Source organism: Peromyscus maniculatus, chromosome 22, assembly GCF_049852395.1.
Source record: "Peromyscus maniculatus bairdii isolate BWxNUB_F1_BW_parent chromosome 22, HU_Pman_BW_mat_3.1, whole genome shotgun sequence".
Lineage (NCBI taxonomy): Eukaryota > Metazoa > Chordata > Mammalia > Rodentia > Cricetidae > Peromyscus > Peromyscus maniculatus.
Window position 1 is genome coordinate 55,602,610 of NC_134873.1, and position 26,530 is coordinate 55,629,139.

The following is a 26,530-nucleotide window of genomic DNA, read 5'->3' on the forward strand; positions in this document are numbered from 1 at the left end:
GCTGAGCGTGAACATTGACAATGGTTCAGGAGCCTCATGAAGGGCCGAGGCAGGCCTCCAACATCCAACGCTGGAGGGTGAGGATGACTCAGATTGGGCTGGGTTGGCAGGAGCAGGTTTGGGAATGCCAGAATCTGTGTGTTCCTTCCTGCCGCTCGAATCCCAGAGCATTGGCTGCACGGGCCAGGGTGGCTTCCAGCTGAGGGGGACCCTGATAGAACACTCAGAGCCACTCTGGGATGAGCCCAGGTGGTGGGGCTAGTGATGGGCACTTTCTAGCTAAGTGTGGGGGTGGTGTGGGGTTACGAAAGCTGGCAGGAGAGCAGGACTCATTTATTTAATAAGACAACAATAACGTGACCCTGCTCGCCATTAATGAAAACTCAGGACTGAGCCAAAAGGAATTGGCACTCTTCCAGCATTATGGGCAGCTAGGTAGCCACCCCTACATATCATTTCCCTCTCTGGGCACCATACTTTAACAGAGCTATAGAAAAACAAGATTGGTTCAAAGGAAGACGACCCAAATGACATCAACAATGTCACCAAAATAAATTAAAATAGATGAGGAAGTTTTTCCAGAGAAATTAAGAGTCAAGGAAGCCACCCGGAGAGACTCAAGAAATGGGGTCCTTCCAGGTACTCCACAGGATGGACACAGGCCTCCAGATGAGGAGCAGGGTGCATGAGCATCCAGAACCTCGTTTGCGTCTTCTCAGTATGACAGAGAAGGCACAGCAGAGACAGGAAGAACGTGATGCCCTACAGAGATGTGAGATGCGGAAGGTTAACACCTGTCCTATCAACCCCTCCTAGGGTCTTTGTGCAGGCTGTGCTGGCCATCAGAGATGGCCGGCTCTGGAGATCCAGAAGGAAGAGGGGAATGAATGGTCCTGCGCCGGAAGTGGAAGCAGGAAAAACTCTGAAAATGATGTTCACTAGAGATTTTTTTTCTCTCCTTTTAGATTTTTTGTTTGTTTGTTTGTTTTTTGTTTTTCGAGACAGGATTTCTCTGTGTAGTTTTGGTGACTGTCCTGGAACTCACTCTCTAGACCAGTCTGGCCTCGAACTCACAGAGATCCGCCTGCCTCTGCCTCCTGAGTGCTGGGATCAAAGGCATGCCTCACCACCTCCCAGCTCATTAGAGATTTTTGAAGTCTTTTTCTTCGTTACTATGGATTTGGACTGTGTGCTCTCTAAGAAGTGCTTTTTTTTAAAACAAATCCATGGAGATACAATGGAATTACACTTCAATTCAGTGACTAAAACAACAAGTCATACTAAGTCAGAATGACCCTGAGAGCCCTGAGGTGTGCCGCCTCACACCTGGTGGGTCCCTCCTCTGAGGTCAGCAGACTAGTTCCCTAGGACAAGCATGTGAGGCAATATTTAACTTACATCAAGAGAGAACATGTAAAGAAAGCGCACCGTTGGCCAACGTCCAGTTGACACAGCAGATGCCTCCTGAAGACCGGCAGGTGACAGAGTCCATGAGAGAAGTCTGATTAGTCACATCACCCCTTTTTTGTCATCCTCGGGGTACGTGTCCTTTCTACATTCAGGGGGCAGGTCTGGATCTTGAGGAGCCAGTTAATAGCATGTACCTCCATGACAAAAAAATGACAAAATGCCTCAATGGGTTCTCCATCCAAAGTTCTCTAACTGGATCTAACTATGGGAGAAACCTCGGAAAAAAAAAAAAAAGAGGGAAATTCTTCAGACTAACCTCGCCACTGTTTCTCAAAGTGCCAGCCTCTCCCAAAACAAATATGTGAAAATGGTCTCTGTCAAGGACAGCCAGAGGACATTAAACACAGCGTTGAAAATGGTCTCTACCAAGGACAGCCAGAGGACCACCAAGTACAGTGTTGCTTCTTAGGATGCAACACCAGAAACAAAGATATTTGGAGAAACCGAGGAAACCTGAATGATGTAAGGGCTTTTGTTCCAAATAACGTGTCATTTCATTCCAAATAATTGGTTCATTTTTTTAAAATGTATCTTAGGTAATGGAAAGTGTTGAGGGGAAGAGCTGGGGGGTGAGTCTAATCATTCATCATTATCTTTGCAAAGAACTCGTCCAAAAGTAAAATTTATTTTTAAAATGATCCCTGGTAAATATATATCAAAAATATTCACAAAAATATAAGAAGAAATTCAAAGCATAAGTATGCAAATGAGCAAATCCAAGTGAATATTAACTGTTAACAATATTAATTCAAAAATAATTACATCAAAGAGGGGGTGTAAGTGAGCACATCTAAGTGGAAGTAAACTGTGGGGAAAGATAGTTCAGTGGTTAAGAGCACTGGCTGTTCTTGCAGAGGACCAGGGTACGAGTCCCAGCATCCACTTGGTGGCTGATAACCATATGTAATTCTTGGTCCTGGGAATCTGGTGCCTTCTTTTGATTTCTGTAGGCACTAGGCACACACTGGTGCATATACATGTGGGCATAGTATACATATAAACATTAAATAAAGAAATCTAAAAAAGCAATAACCCTGTAGTTTAAAGTAAATGTAAGGTTGATATGTTGTAAATAATAGCACAAAGGTGGAAAGAAGTGGAATTAAGAGGGGTACAGCCTTTGAATGATCTAGAAAGTAGTAAATATACCCTTGTGTCAGGCCTTCAAAGGCGATGGGTGTAGATTGCAATCACGTTGGTTGCAATCACAGAAGGATTCTAAAGTAATATATGACAAGATAACTAGGGACATTTAAATCATATATTTAAAAGCATATGATTTTTTTTTCAGAAGAATAGGAAGAGAAAAACTACCTGAGATAATGGGATATATAGAAGCTAACCGATAAGATGATAGATTCAATTTAATGCATTAGTAGTTACATAAAACATAAGCAAACCAACTATCACCATTAAGTGGCACACATCACGCCAAGTTAAGAAAATAAGAAAAGTTTACAGCAGGGGCACGCTAGTGCCTGGGACCCGACGCCAGTGCCCGGGACCCACACGCCAGTGCCGGAGACCCACACCAGTGCCGGAGACCCACACCAGTACCTAGCAGGAAGACAGTAAAGTAGAAACACCAAAAGCTATGTACATGAGTCAATGGTTCACAGCAGTAAGGTGCAATCATGTTGTATCGGCCTGTTGATTTCCCTTAATAGTAAGATGCAATCATGCTACACCTGCCTGTTGATTTTTCTTCTATTTGCAGTGATGTGGGTTCAAACTCAAGGCCTTGCACATACTACACATGCTTTCTCTTAATAAAACTATATGTATATGTGCCTGATAAACTACTAAGAAAAATGGAAAACCTATGGTCCCAATAGATTATATATCACATGTCTGTCCATGACTGGTCAAGAAAGCAGGAAAGAAATGAGGGTCAAGAAAGTGGAGACATCCATACAAACAGGGGTGCTGTTCTCAAAACCAGTATCTTGTGAGACACTTCTCCTGAATATATAAAGGATACTTACACACCATCAACTAGAAAGAAAATAGTCCAGTTGAAAAAAATGGTCAAGAGACTTGAATAGACATTTTCTGAAGAGAATAGACACAGAATCAATCAACTTAGTCACTAGTCACTGTCATTGTCAGGAAACACACATTAAAACCACAATGGGGTACCAGCCACATACCACTAAGACAAGTGGATAACACTGTGGGTGGGCTATGAAATGGTACTGGCCATGGAAACCTCTAGAAACTCTTCTAACCAGAGCCACCATCCAATCCTACAGCTCTGCTCCAAGGCACAAATCCAAGAGAATTAAAACACATTTTCACACAGAAACGTTGAACTCAAATGTGTGCAGCTGCATTATCCATAAGTGTCCAAAGTCGAAATGGCCGAAATAGACACCAGCTGATGAATAAACAAGATGCATGGGGTATATATATCCATACCAGGGAATATTATCAACTATAGAAAAAGCAATAAGGTGCTGAAGCATGGCGGAACCCAGAAGAACCCCAAAATATGCTGAGTGGGAGATACTGAGCAGAGGGCCATGTACCGCATAACTGCGCTCAGATGAAATGTTCAGAAGAAGTAACTATGGAGACAAAAAGTAAATCCGTGGCCCCCAAGGGCTAAAGGAAGAGGACATGGTGATGGTTTCCCCTTGGAATTTTGGAAATGTTGTGGAATTAGGCATGGTTTCACAGTTATGTTAATACACTAAAAACCACTGAACGGTACACTTTAAAGGATAACTATTGTGGCATGTGGATTTTTATCCCTATGAAAGTCAAATAATATAACAAGTTAAAGTACAAGAAACAAGAGCTACTTGAAATATTCTTTGCCCAGCAACTACAAAATAGGCATTTTGAGGGGTACATGGTAATTTCCTATAGCCACAATACGAGCACTAAGAAAGCTGTAACGCATTTCAAAAGTCTAAAATTACTCAGAACCTATTTCCTGACCACAGTGAAATGATGATACAAATCAATAACCACATGTAACTTTAAGAATCACTAAGTATTGAAGTAACCTATGGATCATAAGAAAGAAGAGAAGCGGAGAGAGAGAGAAGGGGGAGATCGGGGGGCCACTGGGAGCTGGAGCTGAATGGTGGGGTACTTGTCCACTATGCTCAGGTGCCTAGAGTTTCAGTCCTCAGCACCACCAGAAAATAAGAACAGGTAAGCGAGTAAACAGAGCTCACACCTGCCATCTCAGGCCTCTATAGAGGCTGAGGCAGGAAGAGTGTGCCCTGAGGACCAGGCTAACCCGGCCTGTGGAGTAAGGCTATCTCAAGAAAAGCAAAAGAAAACTGGAATATATCTTAAGAATTACTGGAAAACAATGGATTGAAGCTTTTGGGACCCTGGGACAGCTGCCCTTAAAGAGAAACATAGAGGAGCCAAAGCCTTCAATGTGACTAGTAAATTTAAGGGCCGCCTGAAAACCAATCACATACATATTGATAACGAGAAGTTGCAAAGTTGAGCCTGGCATTGTAATCTCAGCACTCGGGAGGCTAAGGCAGGTGGTGGTTCACTATGAATTGCCAGGCCAGCCAGGGCTACTCAGCAGCACCCTGCCTCAAAATAAAAACAAAAGTTAACAAGCAAACAGTACTTAAACATAGCAGGAAAGAAAAGAGAAAGAAGAGACTCAGCAAAGTCAGAGTTAGTTCTTTGAAGATAGTAAACAGCTAGCAAGATTGATCAGGAAGAGTCAGCACAAATTAGTAACAGAAATTAAAATGTAAAGTTAATATAATCAATGCTGGGTCACTACACTATGTAAAATATACTCTTTGAAAAATCAAATTAACCAAGAGTAAAAAGAATGGACATGAATTCTCCTCTGTTTATTTATTTGTTTGTTTGTTTGTTTATTCACTTATTTGTGTGTGTTTATGTGTGTGTATGAGGTTATATGCAACCCATGTTAGCAGGTGCCCCCTGAGGCCACAGAGAGCGTCAGATCCCTGGAACTAGAATTATCGGGTGGTCCTAAGTTCCGTGGTGTGGGTGCTGGGAATCGAGTCTGGCCCTCTGCAGGAGCACTACAGGCTCTTAGCCACTGAGTCATCCCTCCAGTCCCAGCAAATTTAATTGAAATAAAAGTTTCCCGTCAGGAAAACTTCAGTTCCAAATGTCTTCAGCATTGAGCTATTTGGAGGACCACCACTCTATCTCAAATACACTTAGAGAACAAAAAGGGAGAAATGCTCTGGAGACATTGAAGAGCGGAGCTCATCAAGCATGAACAGGAGAGATACCTTACAGACGCCACTATCACGTCCACATCAGTTCAACTATCTTCAATAAAATGGCGACAGTGCATTGTGAACAAGCTGGGGTTATCACAGGAATGCCAAGTTATTTACCACAGAACCGTGGGTCGATGTATTCACTGTATTAAGAGAACAGAGGAAAAATTTTTGACAACAGGCACAGGGAAAATGTTTAGCAAACTTAGAATGCATTATTTTTAATTAGAGGCTCACTTCTCCAATCTGATTAAAATTTGCACCAAAGCTCACATTTAACTGTGAAAAATAAATCAACAAAATGGAAAACATTCCCCAGAGAAACAAGACACAGACACTAACCCATATCGCTTCAGCTTTAAGTGAGACAGGAACAGTCAAGGTCATTTTCTCCTGCCCTGCTCTCACACTCTGACACACTCCGGGAAGGGTTTTCCCCACACACCAACCAAACAATTCCCCAGAAGATACCACTCAATTCATTTCTGACACTCTGGGCTGGAGATAGCATCGGATCCCACCTATCAGTCCCACAAGAAATGCCTCTGCTTCCGATGCCAGCAGCAAGTCACAGACACCACTTCTAATTGGCTAGCACAGTCCACAGAAGTCAGAGAAGCTATGGGTGAGCAGCCAGATGCCCAGCGAGACAGGGGGTAAAGCTTCCCCACCCCTTTAGGGACCTCCATGTGTTCCTGGATCATGTTCAGCTGTCTGGAAGCTCCCTGAAACCTATCCTTTTGGAGTTTCGTGGAAGCTTCATTACTCTGTCATTATTAAGTTATTAACCGTAACATCAACCTTCTGTACTTCTCCCTTCATGAGAGTTTAGGGGCTGAATGTCCTTACTAACTAATCCTGCCTTAGTTTTTCTGGGGATCAATCCCAATCCTCAAATTATCTAGGGTCCTCCAGGTAACCAATCATCTTAGCACACAATAGCTTCTCATCATTCCGAAAATTCCAAGGGTTTTAGAAGTTGTTAGAAAAGAGGATTGTAAGGCCGGGTGGTGGTGGTGCATGCCTTTAATCCCAGCACTCGGGAGGCAGAGGCAGGCGGATCTCTGTGAGTTCATGGCCAGTCTGGTCTACAAAGCGAGATCCAGGACAGGCACCAAAACTACACACAGAAACCCTGTCTTGAAAAAAACAGAAAAGAGGATAAGGATTCAATGTACATTTGATAATATTATAGACATTATTTTAAAGGATCTAAACAATGCAATAGTAAAAGAAAAATGCATGAGATTATAAATGGAAAAATATCATTATTTACAACTTATATGATTGTGTGCATACAAAATGCAAAAGGACCTGCAGATCAGTCACTGTGATTAATTAGTAAATTTAGATAAATCAGTGATTCAACTATGACACACAAAATTAAGTGCATTTTATATACAGCAACTAGTAATTGAAAAATTCCATTTTAAATGAGTTATAATACACTAATCAATGAAAAGCAAGAAAACAGTGAAAGGCTCTACAAGAAAGCTAAATAAAGAGCTTTAAAAATACTAAGAAAAACAAAATACCAAAATAAAGAGCTCTCCCATGTTCATAGACTAACATATTTTGAGATGTCAGTTATCCTCAAATCCAGGCATTAAGTACAGCTTCACTCAAACCACTATTTTAGTCGTGTGTGTGTGTGTGTGTGTGTGTGTGTGTGTGTGTGTGTGTGCGCGCGCGCGCGCGCATGTACATGCCCATGCATGCACCTCTGGATATCAGAGCTCAATATCAGGTGTTTTCTTTAGCACCTTGTTTATTTTGGAGCAAGGTCTCTCACTGATTAGGATAGGCTGGCTGGCCAGTGAGCCCCTGGGATCCTCCCCCGTCTCTTTCTCTTAGCACTGGGATTCCAGACACGTGCCACCATGGCCAGTCTTCTGCATGGATGCTTGGGATCTGAACCCAGTTCTCTGTGTGTGTGCAGCAAGTATTTTACCCACAGAGTCATCTTACCAGTCCCTAAGCACGGTCTCTCCCATGCAAGTACTAACCAGGCCCAGCCATGACTCCTTCTGAGATCAGACAAGATCAGGCATGATCTGGGTGCTATGGCTGTAGACCCAAACAGGTTGTCTTACCTGGTTCTTGTACTTCCAGATATATGCATGAAAAATGGATACATTGTTCATGTTTTTTTTTAAAGGCTTAAGAACATCTATAGCAGAAAGAAAAAGGGGGAACACATCAAGATAGAGGTGAGTAGCTGGAGATTTTCTGAATAGGACTCCAATAGCTCAGGAAATTAGTGAAAGAACTGACAAATATTCAGGAGACAAAGGCAGGTGGAGCTCTGTGAGTTCAAGGCCAGGTTGGACTACAGAGCAAGTAGTCTGGACTCCCAGGACAGCCAGGCCTACATAGTAAGACTCTGTCTTAGATAGATAGATAGATAGATAGATAGATAGATAGATAGATAGATAGATAGATAGATAGATAGACAGACAGAATGGCATAAAATTTAAAAGTTTCTGCACATCAAAGAAAATTATCAACACAATTAAAAAGACAGCCCACAGAATGGGAGAAAATCTTTGACAACTGAGACCTGAGGGAGATTAAAACCTAGAATCTATAAAGAACTCAAAAACTTAAACACCAAAGGAACTCTCATTCAATCAATATATGGGCAAATGAGTTGCACAGACCATTTTTAAAAGAAAAAATATAAACAACCAATAAATATATGAAAAGGGTTCAACTTCCTTAGCTATCAGAAAAGATGCAAACTAAACTACATTGAGATTCTACTTTAGTCGGTGTCTTAGGGTGACTATTACTGTGAGGGAAACACCATAACCAAAGAAACTTGGGGAGGAAAGGGTTTGTTTGGCTTACACTTCCACATCACTGTTCATCACCGAAGGAAGTCAGGACAGGAACTCAAGCAGGGCAGGAACCTGGAGACAGGAGCTGATGCAGAGACCATGGAGGGGAACTGCTTACTGGCTTGCTCATCATGGCTTGCTCAGCCTGCTTTCTTAGAGAACCCAGGACCACCAACCTGGGATGGCCCCACCCACAATGAGCTGGGCCCTCCCCCTACTGATCACTAATTGAGAAAATTCCCTTCAACTGGATCTTATGGAAGCATTCTCTCAGTTGAGGTTCCCTCCTTTCAGATAACTCCAGCTTGGGTCAAGTTGACCTAAAACTAACCAGCACAACTGACCCTTGTCAACTTGACACACAAACTCATCACTGTTAAGCCACACCACTTCCTTTTTTATCTGTCCCCAAGATCTCCCATTAAAATCATTAAATAACTTTAAAAGTCCCACAGTCCTTACCAATTCAAAGACATTAAAAGTTGAGACTCTTTAAAATAGCCAATCTCTTTTAAAAATCCAAAGTCTCTTTTAAAACCCAAGATCTCTTTTAAAATTCAGTCCCTCATCTGTGGACTCCTGGAAAGTAAAAATAAGTTAAATACTTCCTTACATCAATAGGGAAATACCAGGACACAGTCACAATCAGATCAAAGCAATGTCCAATGTCTGGGATTCACTCACCATCTTCTGGGCTCTTCCAAAGGGCTTGGGTCACTTCTCCGGTCAGCCCTCTGCAGCACACACAGCTTGTCTTCTAGGCTTTAGCTGGCCCCTCTCCACCACTGCAGCTGTTCTTGGTGGCCATCCCATGGTACTGACATCTCCAAAATGCTAGGTCTCTGCTGCAGCTGAGCTACACTTTCACCAACAGCTTCTCATAGACTCTCCTCATGGTGCCAAGGCTCAACCTCCCTGCATGGCCCTTCAGTCCTGGGTCTTCAACTGCCACTGAGGCTGCACCTGCACCAATGGCCTCTCCTGGCCTCTCACAGTGCCAAGCCTCAGCTGCTCTCCATGACCCCTTCATGCCCTCAGAACCAGTACCACCTGGGCTGCTTGCCAAGTTTTGCTACCCACACGAGGTACAACCTTGGTTGCCTCTGGAACACAGCTTCTATGTGCTGACTCTCAGGAAACACTTCCCAGAAGACTTCACCTCAGTGATGCTGGTCCTTTCTTAATCACCGCTACTTTCTTAGCTCCAGCCGACCAGCATCAATTATCCCAGTAATATAAAAGTTTTACGTTAGTGGTTCTGGTCTCTTGTTAATCACTGCTGATTCTTCAGCCCCAGCTGACCAGAACCACCGATTCTCCACACACATGGCCTGGAAGAGTCTTTGCTTCCCTCTGAAACTTCACAAGGCAGGCCTCCATCATCCACACTGATGTCAACATTTCTACCTTCAAAGCAGCAACAAAACATCCCACTGAGCTCTCAATACTCAGTGGCTCTTCTAGCCCAAAGTTCCCAAGACCTTTCACAGTCCTTCTCAAAATATGGCCAGGTCTGTCACAGTAATACCCCACCATGCTGGTACCAACTTGTCTTAGTGAAGGTTACTATTGCTGTGATGAAACACCATGACCAAAGAAACTCAGGGAGAGAAAGGTTTATTTGGCTTCTACTTCCACAGCACTGTCCATCACTGAAGGAAGTCAGGACAGGAACTCAAACAGGGCAGGAACCTGGAGGCAGGAGCTGATGCAGAGGCCATGGAGGGGTGCTGCTTACTGGCTTGCTCCTCATGGCTTGCTCAGCCTGCTTTCTTAGAGAACCCAGGACCACACAATGGGCTGGGCCCTCCCCCATCAACCACTAAAATTAAGAAAATGCCTTGTATCATACACAGTCAGGATGGTTGTCAAGAGAAAAGTAACACTAAGTGATGGAAATCACTGCTGGTGGGAGTGTGCATTGGCTATGCTATAGAAACCAGTATGGAGTATATATGCTATTTACACCCATTATATATCAACATACCGCAGAGATACATGCATATCCACATGTACTACACACAAGATAGATGACTTTCAACAGAGGAATGAATAAAATGTCACACCACACACACACACACACACACACACCACAAACATACACACACCACACAAACACACACAATGGGGTATTATTCAACCTTAAAGAAGAATACAATTATATCATGTGCAGGGAACTGGATGAAAGGAGATCATCATCTTGTCAAGCGAAAGCAACCAGACTCAAGACAGTATCTCCTACATTTTCTCTCATGTTATACAATAGGAACTATTCGACGTGTGTACATGAGCACACATGTGTGACATGAAATTAGGGCACTTGGGACAAACAGGCTATGAACAGGAAGGGGAAAGAGCAAGGGCGGGCAGAGGGCGAGCAGAAAGACAAGGACTGCGTCTTTCTCTCGTGTGTGGCATCTAGGTGCATATCTGGGTGACGTGAGAGCAGAAGGGGACCGACGTCAGGGGCTGTCAGGGGGAAGGACAGAGAGGACGAGAGAGGACAGCGGAGGGGCAAACACAGCAACGTCCAACAACGCACCCGGGCGAAAACATCACAATGAAACCCAGTGTTTCAGATCCTAACTTAAATTGGTTAATAAAAAATGGCATTCATGGCAGCGTTATTTCCAGTGACTCCGAGCTGAAAGCAACCTGCACGGTTATCACTAGAGCAAGAAGATGAGCTGTCCTGTCTGCGCCCAGCAGTGCGGAGGAACGGCAGGCCAGCAGCAAGAAGACCAATGATTTCCAAACCACTCAGCGCTACGGGTCTTATGAATGAAACCTAAAAGTTTAGCGCAGCTGAAACTAGCCAGCGGTGTTAAAAGTCAGTGCATCGTCACCTTTGAGCAGGAGGGGGATGGTGACAAAGAGGGACAGGAAGGAGCTCCTGAGACACCATTCATACTCAGTAACTTGAACTAGCGGCTTTGTGTTGCACTTTGGGAAAATTCACCTACCCCAAAACTTCTGATTTGGGTGCTTCTGTGCAAGAATTTTATACCTCAATAAAATTTCATCAGCTGGAAAATCGGATACACAGGCAGACAGGCACTCTATGTTGTTGGTGGAAGTGTTACATTGTGAATACTTCCAGAAGACAATTTGGTCACGTCTGTGCTAACTGAAATGCCAGACTGACAAACAGACAGACAGATGACAGCTAGCTAGATCTGTAGAACTCAGGGATGGATATGTCACTAGGAAGGGGGACAAACGAGATGAGGGAAGATGGCTTACAGAGGCCCATGGGACATATATATTCCTTAGTAACCTGAAGAGATCAAACAAATTTGTATAGGGTTGTTCTGACTTACCCACACCAGACAGACCTAGGTGTCTAAGAGAATATTCCAGAGTCCTTTCTGAGCTTTAGCTCCCACACTAAGCGCAGACAAAAGGCTGCAGGGGGGGCGAGGGGGCTCTGAGAATAAGACACGTCACAGGTCTTGTTGCTGGGCCCAGGTCTCTGGCTTCTCCCTGGCTCCCCCAGCTCTTGTGATCTCTCTCAAAAGGTTCAAGATGAGAGGCGCCAAGTGTGGTGTAGAAGATGGAGAGAATTGTTGCGGAGGAGAGAAGGCATTCTCACAACGGGCAAAGGGACCGCTGCAGAGGAAACCACTCTCGTGGAGCCATAAGAGACAGTAGAGACCATTGTGCAGTACACACCCAAGGAGTGAGAGGGAACGATGCCCAAGGGGACCCTGGCACTAACTGGCATTCTTAGACAAGCTTTACACTATTTCTTAAAGTCCCTAGAAGACTTTTTCTGAGGCATTTCCTGTCCAGGTTACTAACTGGCCCATTGGGATTAACTCTTTTTTTTTTTAATGATTTATTTTTATTTCATGTTCATTGGTTTGCCTGTATGAGGGTATTGGATCCCTTGGAGATGGAGGTACAGACAGTTGTGAGCTGCCATGTGGGAGCTGGGAATTGAACCCAGGTCCTCTGGAAGAGCAGCCAGTGCTCTTAACTACTGAGCCATATCTCCAGCCCTGGGATTAACTCTTAAGGGACAGTGGTATGTCTTTCTTCTTACCAGAAAGCCTCTTGCTAAATAGCAATCTTACAGTTTCCCTGGCCACTCAGAAAACCATGTCTCCACCCAGGACCAGGGATCCAGATCTCATTCCTTTGACCAAATATCATGCAATGAAGCAGATTTTAAAGAGAAAGAGAAACTAAAAGATGAGTTTGTGAATAGTCACGCTTCACCAGGGGCAAAGAGCCTTCCCTGGCAGGCCTCAACAAAGCCTTCCGCTTTTTGTCTAAGAGATAACTGTCCTTTAATATGGTACCTTCACATTTTAAATGGGGACAAATGTCATGCTTTCTTCCTTCTTCACATGGCATCTCAAATTCTGAGCAGGAGCAATTAGGACATTCTCTCTACCACACTATTTGGCACTCACAGAATCACTGTGTTACAAGGAACGCAGAGGGTAGGGCTTGAATCTGATGGGGGGAGGCGGTCCATCCTCGGTGATCTTCATGTCTGCTGACTTCCAACTAACTGCCTCCAGGGAGCTGAGAGGCAGGTGCTGAAGGCCACCGTGGGACAGAAAACTGAAATGAAGAGTTGTGCCCCAACCTTTTTGTTAGAATCCCTGAGTCTGGAGGACAAAGTAGTTCCTGGCTTACTTTCCATCACAGACAAGGCAACCCAACTCCCAGAGTTTGGGCACTGCTGGGAGCCTGAACCCATGCCTGACACAAAGAAGGGACTCTGTAGATGAATTGCTACATGGTCTTATTAATATTAAAAAAAAACAAAAAACAAAAAAACAGAGCCAGAGGAATAGGACAAGCCACAAGCCAACCTCACCTCACCGACACCTCACTACCAAAGAGAGCTACTTCCTGTATACCCATGCCTATATTCCTTTCTGTTCTGCTAACTCATTTCCTCTCTCTCCCCAGCCACATCACTTCCTCTTCCTGCCCAGCTCTGTCACTTCCTGTCTGTCTGTACAGACCTTCAGACCTCCATGGTTAACTAGTGTTGGAATTTAAGGCGTGTGCCACCATGCCTGGCTCTGTTCCCATTGTGGCCTTGAACTCACAGAGATGCAGACAGATCCCTGCCTCCCGAGTGATAGGATTAAAGGCGTGTGCTACCGTTGCCTGACTTCTATGTCTAATATAGTGGCTGGCTTTTTCCTCCGATCCTCAGATAAGCTTTATTGGGGGACATGGATAAAATATCACCACAGGTACTCCACTGTCGTTTCTACCGACCCCCCAAAGCCAGCCTGCCAGACCAACAGGTGTCTGTTCTGCATACTTTGGGAACGTTGTAGCATCTTCAAAATGCCTTGCCTGGGTGTGCTTCCTATATTGTATATATAGGTTCCTGTCCACTCCTGGTGGACAGGACAGCCATCAGATGCTTTGGGTTCGGACTCTTCATTATTTTTTATATAGTTTGATAACCATGATCCTTTTAAGTTTTAGAGGGAGAAGACATGCTCTAAAGAGAGGCATGTGTCCCTTTGGTTGTTTGACTATCATTTATTTTTCACTCACAACATCTGTGTGTTTAATTGAAATCCAGGGTTCAGAACTGAAGCTGACCTCCGATGACATGGATTGGAGGCTTCCTCTCTACGCCTGCCAAAGGGATGGAGTTGCAAAGAATATTGCCAAAGCCAGAATGTTTGTTTCAGAATATTACATTCATGAAACCTGATTTATCTTACTTCCGGGTGAGATGCTGAACAGGAGCTGTGTCTGCATGGCCCAGTGAAGGAGAAGAGTCAGTATGAGAACAGACAGAATATTCCAAGGACACAGAGAGGAAGAACTTTGGAAATCCACAAAAGTGCTAGTAGAACAATGGAAAGATGCTAAATGTGGGGCTGGAGAGATGGCTCAGCGGTTAAGAGCACCGACTGCTCTTCCAGAGGTCCTGAGTTCAATTCCCAGCAACCACATGGTGGCTCACAACCATCTGTAATGAGATCTGGTGCCCTCTTCTGTATACATAATAAATAAATAAATCTTTAAAAAAAAAAAAAAGATGCTAAATGTGGGCAGCAGACAAGTCACACAGCTCCCAGTGGTGGGAGGGGAAGCAGAAGCCTCATCTGTAAACGGGGGTTTTCCATCCTGCCAGTCCAGTCCCAAATAACCACACGGAGACTTCTTACTAATTATAAATGCTCAGCCAATAGCTTAGGGTTGTTACTAACTAGATCTTACATCATAAATTAACCCATATTTCTTATCTACACTCTACCAGGTAGCGGCACCTTGTTTCAATATGGCATGTTCATCTTCTGCTTCCTCTGCATCTCCCTGGTGACTCTGCCTTTCTTCTTCCCAGCATTCATTCAGTCTGACTCTCCCGCCTAACCTCTTCCTGTCTAGCTATTGCCCAGTTGGCTCTTTATTACACCAATGAGAGTCACACATCTTCAGAGTGTACAAACGGATTGCTCCACAGCACACATCTGTTAGAGGTAAGAGGTAGGTAGACCCTTAGAATAAGACAAGTAAGGACCAGGGTGATGGCTACCATGGAAATGTGTCCTTCTATTACATGAACCAAGGACCAGGAACATTCCATAGTCAGGAACCAAACACAGAGACTCTGATCCTGACAAAATCCCATGGTTGTAAGTAGTTCATTTCCCCCTGCTTCCCAGGCCTTGAGACAATGAAAGGCCCATTTTCTCAGTTCCCTTCCCCCACACCCACTGTAACATCAAGGGACGAAAGGAGAAGGAAGAGCCCCCAAACCTAATTGAGAATTCTATTCTGTTTGGCAAACCTGTTCCTCATTGGTACTTACTTTCTCACCTAATTTGCATATAAACAAACCAATGAGACCCATTTCCTCACTTAAGCCCTAAAAACTCCAAGACGCAGTTTTTTCATTGACAATCTATCTTCAGATCCCTCTAGGTCGCCAAGAGCTTGGTTTTGCTGTATGAAATCTCTGCTTTCCTCACTCTTTGTTGTCTATGGATTTCATAACAATGTAAGAATCCAGCAGAGAAAGAAAATCTGTAGCATGTCCAAGGGAATAGGGATGTAGTTCAGTTGGTTGGGTGTTTGCCTAGCATTCATGAAGCCCTGGATCCAATTCCTACTTCCCCGAAAGCCAAGCACGGTGGTGCATCCCTGTAATCTCCATGCTTGGAAGGTAGAGGCAGAAGGATCAGAATCCCAATGTCATCCTCAGCTACACTGCAAGTCTGAAGCCGACTTAGAATGCGTGAGGCTCTGAAAAAAACAAAAAACAGACACGCGAAGGAAAGCCAGGAGACTCCGACAGAGGGACTCAGATTCATGTTCATCTCCTCGGTCCAAGCACACAACCCCAACGAGCCTCAGATTCAGTGTTTTGATTCCTCTGACAAGTGCTGACTCACCTGAAGGACGGGTCAGCAGTGTAGAAAGAAGCCCTGTTTTGTCTCTCCGCACGACGTGGAGGGCAGTGGCGGGGTGCTATCTTGACAGTGAATTTGTTAATTAAAACTGAGCTATCCTGGGGACCGAAGAACAGGGGGCAATCACCAGTTAGGAGACTGGATTTAACGTGCCACAGCCTCAAGGTGAGGCACAGCCTGAGAGGTGGTTGTGGGGAGTGGGGGAGAAGTGGGGGGGGGGGCAAATGTTAGCACACCAAAACATGCAGGTGACAGAGGCCCTGCACCAAAACATGCAGGTGACAGAGGCCCTGCACCAAAACATGCAGGTGACAGAGGCCCCACTCAGATAGTAAAGTGTTTGGGAAAGGTGACTGCCTTCTGTGGCTGGGAGCTGACATCATCAGATAAGATAAATTGCAGTTTGATAGCCCTGAATCTGAAGCCAGCAAGTAGATCGAACTATGGAGCCATTTATCTGCCATTCATTACTGGAGAGTCCAAGGATTCTGAAGCTCCTGCAGGCTACTTGACATCCACAGCTGCATTCCTCTAGCAAGACAATCAACACTTTAGACCAGTGGTTCTCAACCATGGGTTGAGACTCCTTTGGGGGTCCAATATCAGATACCCTGCATATCAGATATTTACATTACAATTCATAACAGCAGCAAAATTACAGTTATGAAGTAGTATTGAAATAATTTTGTGGGGAGGGGAGTCCCCACAACATGAGGGACTGAATTAAAGGGTCATAGCATTAGGAAGTTTGAGAACCACTGTGCTAGAGGAATTGGAAAGGATGAAGGCAGGTCCTTCACCTACACAGATCAAAGTTCTGTGGTTGCTTCTCACACTCCCAACACATTTGGGAGGCACCCCCAGCTAAAACATTAGCCACCAAAGGAGGTATAATCTTGAGAGTCTTGAAAGGCGAGAGAACCTGCCCATCCTCCAGGATGCAAAGCTGGACCTGGTAAAGAGACCACCTCTGGTATACAAAGCAGGGAATCAGGTAGAGGCCCATGGCCTGCTCTCCAGAGCCTGGGCTCTTGCTTCCTAATCTCCAGCTGTTGGTCCTTCATATTGCCAAGTGTCAGCATCTGTCCCAGAGGGCTGAAAAGACCTGGGTAACACACAGGATTGGTGCTGGTAGACCCTGGGAAATGAGCCCTATGGGCAGGGTAGGCATTTTCTTGCCTCCTTATAAAAGTACCCCGGAAAATCCACAAATATCCCAAGAGCACCTGCTTTGTGCCTAACCCCAGAAGGCTAAGAAATTTGGGCGGTGAATTTCTCCAAACTCATTTCTCTGCCAAGCACCTGGATGAATAGCCCTATGATGCCAGGGAAAACAAAGCCAGGAGTTCTCAGATTCCTGATTTAAAACATATGAGCAAGAGAAACAAACTCGTGGTATAAATAACAAATAGACCAGCCCTTACTCTCTAGCCAAATATTGTCTGTTCCTTTTAAACTTGAGCTAAAATACTTACTCTTGGGTGGAAAAGACTTGTGGATGTTGTCCAAAAGCTGTTCTAGGTCATATACTGCCACTAAAATTGTGAGTTTTCAAACAAAAATTACAAATTTGGAATGGCTTTCTGAGCCCAAAAGTTATTTTGACATTCCATTAAATGAGTTAATTAGATCAGCACCTCAATTCATTGTGGTGGAGAGTTTTGTTGGTATTTTTTATAGACTTGTATCTGTGTAATTATAATTAACAGAAGTTATTTATGCTTAGGGCCTATAAATAGCTGGCATAAATAGACAAGGCTATGATAGAGTCAAATAAATACAGATAATATGGCTGATATATTTTCCTGGCATTCTACAAAACATTGACTGGATTCACCTCCTAGGAAGTTGTCTATATTTAGGCATAGTTTTAAAGTTGTCAGCTAAATAATTTGGGTTCTGTCTTTGTTTTTTTAAAATAGGGTCTTACTGCATGGCACTGGCTGCTCTAGAACTCAATTTGTAGACCAGGCTGGCCTTGAATTCAGAGAGATTCATCTGCCTGTGCTTCCCAGTGCTGGGATTAAAGATGTGTGCCACCATGCCTGGCCCTCAACTAAATAATTTAAATAGCCTTATTCTTTGGTTGTGGCCATTGTTGTTTAGTCTTTCCAGTTCATAGCTGATTCCTGCTCAGAACCCAACGTTGAGAACTTTGTTAGCAATAGTTCTTCTTGGTTTCTCCTTGGAAGTGGCTGTGGTCTGGGATGGAAAAGGCTCAGTCTTGAGCCTACCTGAGCCTCCTACAAAACATTAGACCAGGAAGGGCTGCCTGTTGGTGGAAGTTTCTGTCCCACCAGCAGCTTCCAAATAAACATACACAGGCTTAAATTAATTACAAATGATGGGCCAATAGCTCAGGCTTGTTACTAGCTAACGCTTACATTTTCAATTAACCCATATTTTTATTTATGCTTTGCCATGTGGCTTGGTACTTTTTCTCAGTACGGCATGTCGATCTTGTTTCTCTCTGCATCTCTGGCAACTCTGGAGACTCCGCCCTTCTTCTTCCCATCACTCTCAGTTTGGCTCTCCCACCTAACTTTATCCTGTTCAGCTATTGGCCAGTCAGTTTCCTTATTAGCCAATGAGAGTAATATATATTCACAGTGTATAGAAGGATTGTTCCACAGCAACTGCCTTGCCTAAAAACCGACTTCTATTTTAGAAGCAACACTCAAAGGGTCAAACTTGTTGATGACCCAAGAAAGTTTCAAAAGGGCACAAGGCAGTGAGGTTGGACCCTGCCTGTAAAGAGGATAAGGGTAAGACGAGATTAGATTCTGAGCATTGCTGTGGCTGTTGCCCTCCATCTGGAAAACTGCAGGTTAATGAGGACCGGAGCTTGCAGAAGCTTGTTCACAAAAAGACATACTTACCATATTCCATCTGAGTTACCTACCCCAAAGTGGTTAACTCAGACTCTGGGACAGTCAGGATTTACATCCCAGCTCTGTCATCTACTAACTGTGATGCCCTGGGCAGTTTTCCAGATGGAGGTCAACTGCTGCAAATTATGCAGAACTCAGCCCGTTCTCTAATTGCTCCCTAGTTTTTTGTTAGTATAGAGGGTTTCACCTTGGGAAGATGTTTTGCCTGTGACAGTCCTCAAAAGGCCCCCACGCTCCCTCCTAACTAAAGGAAACCTTGATACTATCAGACTACTTTAAAGTCATGTAATTACAGCCTAGGCTAAAATTCCAGAACATTTGTAGGAATCCCAAAGTAGCTGGGTGGTTGTGCCAGGCTTTTTCTTCTTTTGGTGGTGGGGGACCACCAACCAGCCCCCAAATCATAATACAGACTTCTTATTAGTTATGAATGCTCAGCCTAGCTTATTCTCATTTCTGGCTAGCTCTTAAATTAACCTGTTTCTCTTTATCTACCCTTTGCCTCAGGGCTTTTTACTTTTCCTTCCTTCCATATATCTTACGTCCAGTGCTTCTCATGTCTGGCTGCCTGGCTTCTTGCCCTGGTTGTGTCCCTCTCCTTCTCATTCTCTTCTCTCTCTCTTTTCTCCTCTTTCTCCTATTTATTCCCTCTGACTGCCAGCTCTGCCTATCCTTTCTCTGCCTAGCCATTGGCCATTCAGCTCTTTCTTAAACCAGTCAGGTGCCTTAGGCAGGCAAGGTGAAATAAATGCAACATATGTTTACATAATTAAACACACATCCTTACATTGTTAAACAAATGCAGCATAACCAAATGTAACACACCTTTACACAGTTAAAGTAATATTCCACAGCATAAACAAATATAACACATCTTTACACAGTTAAAATAATATTCAACAACAGGCAGAGGTGGCACAGCCCATTAATCCCAGCACTCGGGAGGCAGAGGCAGGCGGATCTCTGAGTTCAGAGGCCAGCCTGGTCTACAGAGAGAGTTCCAGGACAGCCAGGGAAACCCTGTCTTGAAAAACCAAAAGTATACAGCACCTAAAGAAGATAAAACTCATAATGTCTGGAGTTTGAAGTGTTTAAAGATTATATGCAAAAAAAAAAGAGGAAAATACAAAATGAGGAATAAACTGAATAGAAACATACATAAAATGCAAGCAAAACTCTTAAAATAATGAACATAACCATATACACCCAAGAAGCTGAAAGGAAGGGCCAAATATGCTAAGCAGAGATAGTAAAGTGTAGAAAAGACTCAAGTCAAACTCTAAACATAAAAACCTCAGCGTCCAAAAATAAACACTAGACAGGGTAAACAGGTGCGGTGCGACTTCTCCTGGGGAGACTAATTCCATTTGTCCCAGAGAGTATACTGACAGACTACACAAACAATTCCATCCACATCCAGCTTGGTGAATAGCCTGAGAGGGCATACTTGCAGGAGAATGGGTGGTGGTGGTGGTGGGGATACTAAAATGAGGGATGATGACTCATGAAGCCTGTATCCCTGGAGATGATGCGGCAACTTGCGGGTAGTTAGTACCACTCAAGAGTCTCCTGGAGGAAAGGCCTTGTGAGTCTCTTGTGAGTTTTGTGACCCTGAGGGCTCTACCTCATCCCTCCAAGAGGAAGAGTTCCAATCCAAAGGAAAACAGTTTCACAAACGGAAATGATGACATACCACAGAAATGTCTGAAATGAGATGGAAAAGATGGGAGACAGGGATTAAGGGACACAAAGCAGTTAAGACTGAAGCATCAAATTTAGTAGGGTATTTATTGCACAACCTGGTGACCACATATTAATCAAGTATTTCAGCACCGTTAGCACTGATTTCTAATAATCTCACCACACATCTGAAAGACAAACTGTGTAGGTAATAGACATACTAACTAGCATGACTAATTTTTCTATAATGGATACATATATTAGATCAAAACATCACACTGCAAATACACATATACAAAACAATTACCTGTTTTAGGCTGTCTTGTTAGGTTTTATATTATTGTGATAAAACACCATGAACAAAAGCAATTTGGGAAGAAAAAGGTATATTTCATCTTATAGCTTATAGTCCATCAGAAAGAGAAGTCAGGGCAGGAACTCAAGGCAGGGACCTAGAGTCAGGACCTAAAGCAGAGGCCCTGGAGGAGTGCTGCTTACTGGACTGCTCTTATGGCTTGTTCAGCCTGCTTTCTTATAGAACCCAGGACCACCAGCTCACAGGTAGCTCCACCCATAATGGGCTGGGCCCTCCTTTCCTTCCACATCAATAATAAATCAAGAAAATGCTCTGGAACAGCAGTTGTCAACCTGTGGGTCACAGCCTCTTTGGGGTTGAATGACCCTTTCCCAGGGGTCGCCTAAGACCATCAGAAAGCACAGATATTTACATTACAATTCATAACAGTAGCAAAATCACAGTTATGAAGTAGCAAGGAAATAATTTCATGGTTGAGGGTCACCACAATATGAGAACTGTATTAAAGTCATAGCATTAGAAAGGTTGAGAACCACTGCTCTAAGGGACTTGCCTACAGTCAATGTGATAGAGATAATTTCTCAGTTCAAGTTCTTCCCAGATGACTACAGCTTGTGTTAAGTAGACCAAACAAACAAAAATAGACATAAGCTTAAAAAAAAAACTTTCAAGGCCATGGGAGAAAAAAAAAATGTCAGCAAAGTAAGTAAACAAAGCAAATTTATTTGGAGGAAAGAGAGAACAAAAATACTATTGAGAAGGTAGTAGCCAAGACATTCCCAAAATGATACAAACTGTAAGTCTACAGACACCAAAGTTTCAACAAAGTCCAAGCAAAATAAACCTTGTGAGTAGGGAAAAGGGAGGAGACTCAGCAGGAGAAGCACTAGCCAAGCCCAAGTATGAGGACCAGAGTTCAGATCCACAAACCACAAAGGAAAGCCTGGTGGGTGTGGCCATCTGCCTGTAATCCAAGGGGGAGGCAGAATCCCGGGGCAAGTGGGCTAGCTAAATGGGCCAATTCTGTGAGCTCTGGGTTCAAGCAAAAGGCCTTGCCTCAGCATGCTAAATGGAAAGTAATACCTGACATCAACCTCTGACCTACACACACACACACACACACACACACACACACACACACACACACACGTGTGCACACACACACACACAAGCCCATGCCAATACATACATGCACACCCTACACACATATATAGGCCAAAATGAATGGCACCAAAAAACAGATAGTGACTAATTTACATAAAACCAGAAACAAAGATAACATCTTAAAATAAGACAGAGAAAATATACACCACAGGGAGGGATTTTGTACAGTAATTTTCACTGATAGAGTGTCACCTTAGAATTAAAATGTTTTCTGTATGACAAGAACTTCAAGTCTTTGAAGAAGTAAATTGAAGAAGATATAAGAAAATGGAAAGATCCTCCATGCTCATGGATCAGTAGGGTTAACATAATAAAAATGGCCATCTTACCAAAAGCAATCTACAGATTTAACACAATCCCCATTAAAATCCCAACAAAATTCTTTACAGACCTAGAAAGAACAATATTCAACTTTATATGGAAAAACAAAACACTCAAGATAGCTAAAAAAAATCCTGTACAATAAAAGAACTTCCAGAAGTATAGCCATCCCTGATTTCAAGCTCTACTACAGAGCTATAGTAATAAAATCCACATGGTATTGGCATAAAAACAGATGGGTGGATCAATAGAATTGAATTGAAGACCCCGATGTAAATCCACATACTTACAGACATCTGATTTTTGATTAAAAAAAAAAGTCAGAATTATACAACAGAAAATAGAAAACATCTTCAGCAAATGGTGCTGTCATAACTGGATGTCAGTATGTAGAAGAATGCAAATAGATCCATGTTTATTACTATTGGTGAAATTATTAAGGCCACTCCACGTAGTTAAAAGGAAGATTTATTTAGTGGGTAACTTACAAATGAAGGGATAGGTAGGTATCATGGTCTGGGGAAGGTGTATCGCAGTCCAGCGGTGTTCTCTGGAGCTTTGCTCGGTCAACCTCCACCTTCCAGGGTCCAGAAACAGAGAGAGCGCTGGCCCATCCTGATCTCGGGTCTCCAGGGTCCTCCCTTGGCCCCGCCTTGTAGGCGTGACAGTTGCCAAAGCCTCAATGGGGGTCAGAACTTCCAGATTAAAGCTGGAATGGCTACCCACTACATCTCCCCCTTTTTGTCTAAATAAGAAGGTTCTAACATAATACAAGACTATATACAAAGGAATGGTTATCAAATATTGTCCAGGAATAATGAGGGATAATGACCTAGATAAGATGGAACTACAATCAATTCGAACAATATCAAGCAAGAAACACATACTAAAATCCAGAGAAGTATAGAGCATAGGTAAATGGCATGTTACAGCTATAGAGATGACAAGCATAGGTGACTATAAATCTAAAAGTCTTATCTACCGAAATAACCTAAGGACTAAGGTTTCATGTAAACAAGGTAATCAGTCTATAAGCAAATGTATGGTAAAGAATGATGACTTTAAAATTGTGACAATACACAAGATATTTATAACAGAGGTAGGAATATATAGTGTAATATGCAATATGACAATAATCTTAAATAAATATCAATATATCGAATATCCTAAACAGAAGTAGAACATACATAAAGTATGACATATAAATTTACATTTGCATCAATATACAAATATTTTAAATAAGAGTAGAAATATATGTACATTATAACAAATATAGTTCTGTATTTGTATCAATATACAAATTATCTTAAACAGGAATATAAAAATAGTTTACATTTGTATCAACATATAAGAATCCATAACAGTGTAAATTACAGTGCAAATTATCTAAGGCTGCTATTTTACTAAATTTGTTTACAAGTATATACAATAATCCTCCCTTAGCCCGGCCTTGTAGGTGTGACAGTTGTCGAAGCCTCAATGGGGGTTGGAACTTCCAGATTAAAACTGGAATGGCTACCCACTACATATCACCTTGATCCAAGTGGATCAAAAACCTCAACTTAAATCCAGATACACTGAACCTGATAGAAGAGAAAATGTGACATGGCCTTAATGCACTGGCACAGGAGACAACTTCCTAAACAGAATACCACTGAGTAGCACAGACACTAAAATAGCCAATTAATAAATGGGACCTCATGAAACTGAAAAGCTTCTATAAGGCAAAGGACATTGTCAATAAGACAAAATGGCAGCCTACAGAATGGGAAAAGAAATTCACCAACCTTACATCTGACAAAGGGCTAATTTCCAAAATATATATTGAACTCAAGAAACTAGACATCAAAAAACCAAATAATCCAATTAAAAAGTGGGGTTCTGTAGCAGGAATCTTAAAAGTTCTTATTAATAAAATCAAACCCGAGGCGAGTTATTGGGGTCCATGCTGGTAGATCAGAGAGACAGAACAAACCATAGCTATCTCACCTTACCAGTTCCTCAGCTGGTCCTGTTTCCTCAGACTGGAAGCCTCTGAGTCCTCATCCAGAATGAATCTCAGCTGTACTGTGTTGCTCCATAGCCTGAAAGCTTAACCAGGCCACATGCTTAACCAGCCAAATGCCTAACCAGCCAAAAAGCCTCTAGTTTCTCGTCCTCACGCCTTATATATCTTTTTGCTTTCTACCACCACTCCCTGGGATTAAAGGCTGGCTTTCTGGGATTAAAGGTGTGTCACCATGCTTGGCTGTTTCCAATGTGGCCTTGAACTCACAGAGATCCAGAGGGATTTCTATCTCTGGAATGCTAGGATTAAAGGTGTGAGTGCCACCATTTTCTAGCCTTTGTATCTAGTGGCTGTCTGTTCTCTGACCCCAGATAAATTTATTAAGGTACACAATATTTTGGGGAACACAATACCACCACAGGGTTCAGATCTAAATAGAGAATTCTCAACAGAAGAATCTCAAATGGCCAAGAAACAGTTAAAGAAATGTTCATCATTCTTGGCCATCAGGGAAATGACTCTGAGATTCCATCATACACCTGTCAGAATGACTAAGATCAATATCATATCACAAGTGACAGCTCATGCTGGAGAGGATGTGGAGCAAGGGGAGCATTCCTCCACTGCTGGTGGCAGTTGCAAACTTGTACAACTACATTAGAAATCAATATAGTGGTTTCTCAAAAAAAAAATAGGAATCAATCTATCACAAGACCCAGCTATACTACTATTGGGCATATACCCAAAGGATGCTCAATCATACCACAAGGACACTTGCTCAACTATGTTCATAATGGCTTTATTTGTAATAGCCAGAGCCTGGAAACAACCTAGATGTTCCTCAACTGGAGAATGGATAAAGAAAATGTGGTACACTTACACAATGGAGTATTACTCAGGTATTAAAAACAATGACATCATGAAATTTGCAGGCAAATAGATGGAACTAGGAAAAAAATCATCCCCACATTAGGCAGAGCTTGGAGAATCCTGCTGAGAGGTGGGAGGAATTGTACAAGCCAGAAAGGTCAAGGACATCACAAGAAAACCCACAGAATCAACTAACCTGGGACCATAGGACCTCATAGAGACTGAACTGACAACCAGGGAGCCTTCATGGAGTTCCTAGGCCTTCCACATATATAGGACAGTTGTGTAGTTTGGTCCACTTGTGGGACTCCTAACAGTTGGAGCAGGGGCCGTCACTAATGTTTTGGGAAGAAAGACGAAGAGGCTCTCCATTATTTGATTAGAGCTGAAGTGACAGAATTGGAAGACATTAAATCGGGTCACAGAATAGATTTTTATTTTGATGAAAATCCTTACTTTGAAAATAAAGTTCCCTCCAAAGAATTCATCTGAGTGAAGCTGGTGACCCATCTTCAAATCCACTGAAATCAAATGGAAATCTGGAAAGAATTTGATGAAACACTCAAGTCAAACGCAGATTAAAGCCCAGGAAGAAGCAGCACGAAGAGCCAGAGAGCTTCTTTACCAGTTTATTGACCATTCGAATGCAGGTGCAGATGAGTTAGGAGAGGACATCAAAGATGGTATTTGGCCAAATCTCTTACTATTGGTTCCTGATATGGATGATGAAGAAGGAGAGATAGAAGAAGATGGTGGTGGTGGTGGTGGTGGTGGTGGTGGTGGTGGTGGTGGTGGTGGTGGTGGTGGTGGTGGTGGTGGTGGTGACGAAAAAGAAGAAGAGGAATGGTTGAAAGATATTGATGAAGAAGGGGATGAGGATGAAGGTGAAGAAGATGCAGATGATGATGAAGATGAGGGTGACTAGCACAGAAGACTGATGGATTCCAGCCTTCTTTTTTATTTTCTATTTTTTAATTTTCTCCAGTTCCTGGGAGTAAATTGTAGTCACCCTTCCCAATCTCTCTTGTGCTCAGTTGCCCTGTTTTTGAGGTCTCTCTCTTCTCAGAACCAAAATAAGTGGTTCTCAACTTATTTTGGAGGAAATGCCTTGAGCAAGATACAAGGGGAAAAGAATCTCCACTTTTCTGTTCTAAATTCATTTTTATCCTTTTCTTGTATCAAACTGTGGAGTCAAGACCATCACCATGTTCTGTTGGAAAGAAGAAAAGCTCTCGGGCTCCCTTGGCTCTGCTGGAGTGTGAGGGTGGAGGGTGATAGGCCCCTGAGGTAGTGCATGGAATTCTAGCTTTTTCCTTTCTCTGTATAATG

At 43.0% G+C, this 26,530-nt stretch overlaps 1 pseudogene; it reads left to right on the forward strand.

Annotated features, from left to right (window-relative positions):
* Nucleotides 1-20: 20 nt before the first annotated feature.
* Nucleotides 21-26,126, forward strand: LOC102906024 (protein SET-like; annotated as a pseudogene).
* The last annotated feature ends 404 nt before the right edge of the window (nucleotides 26,127-26,530 follow it).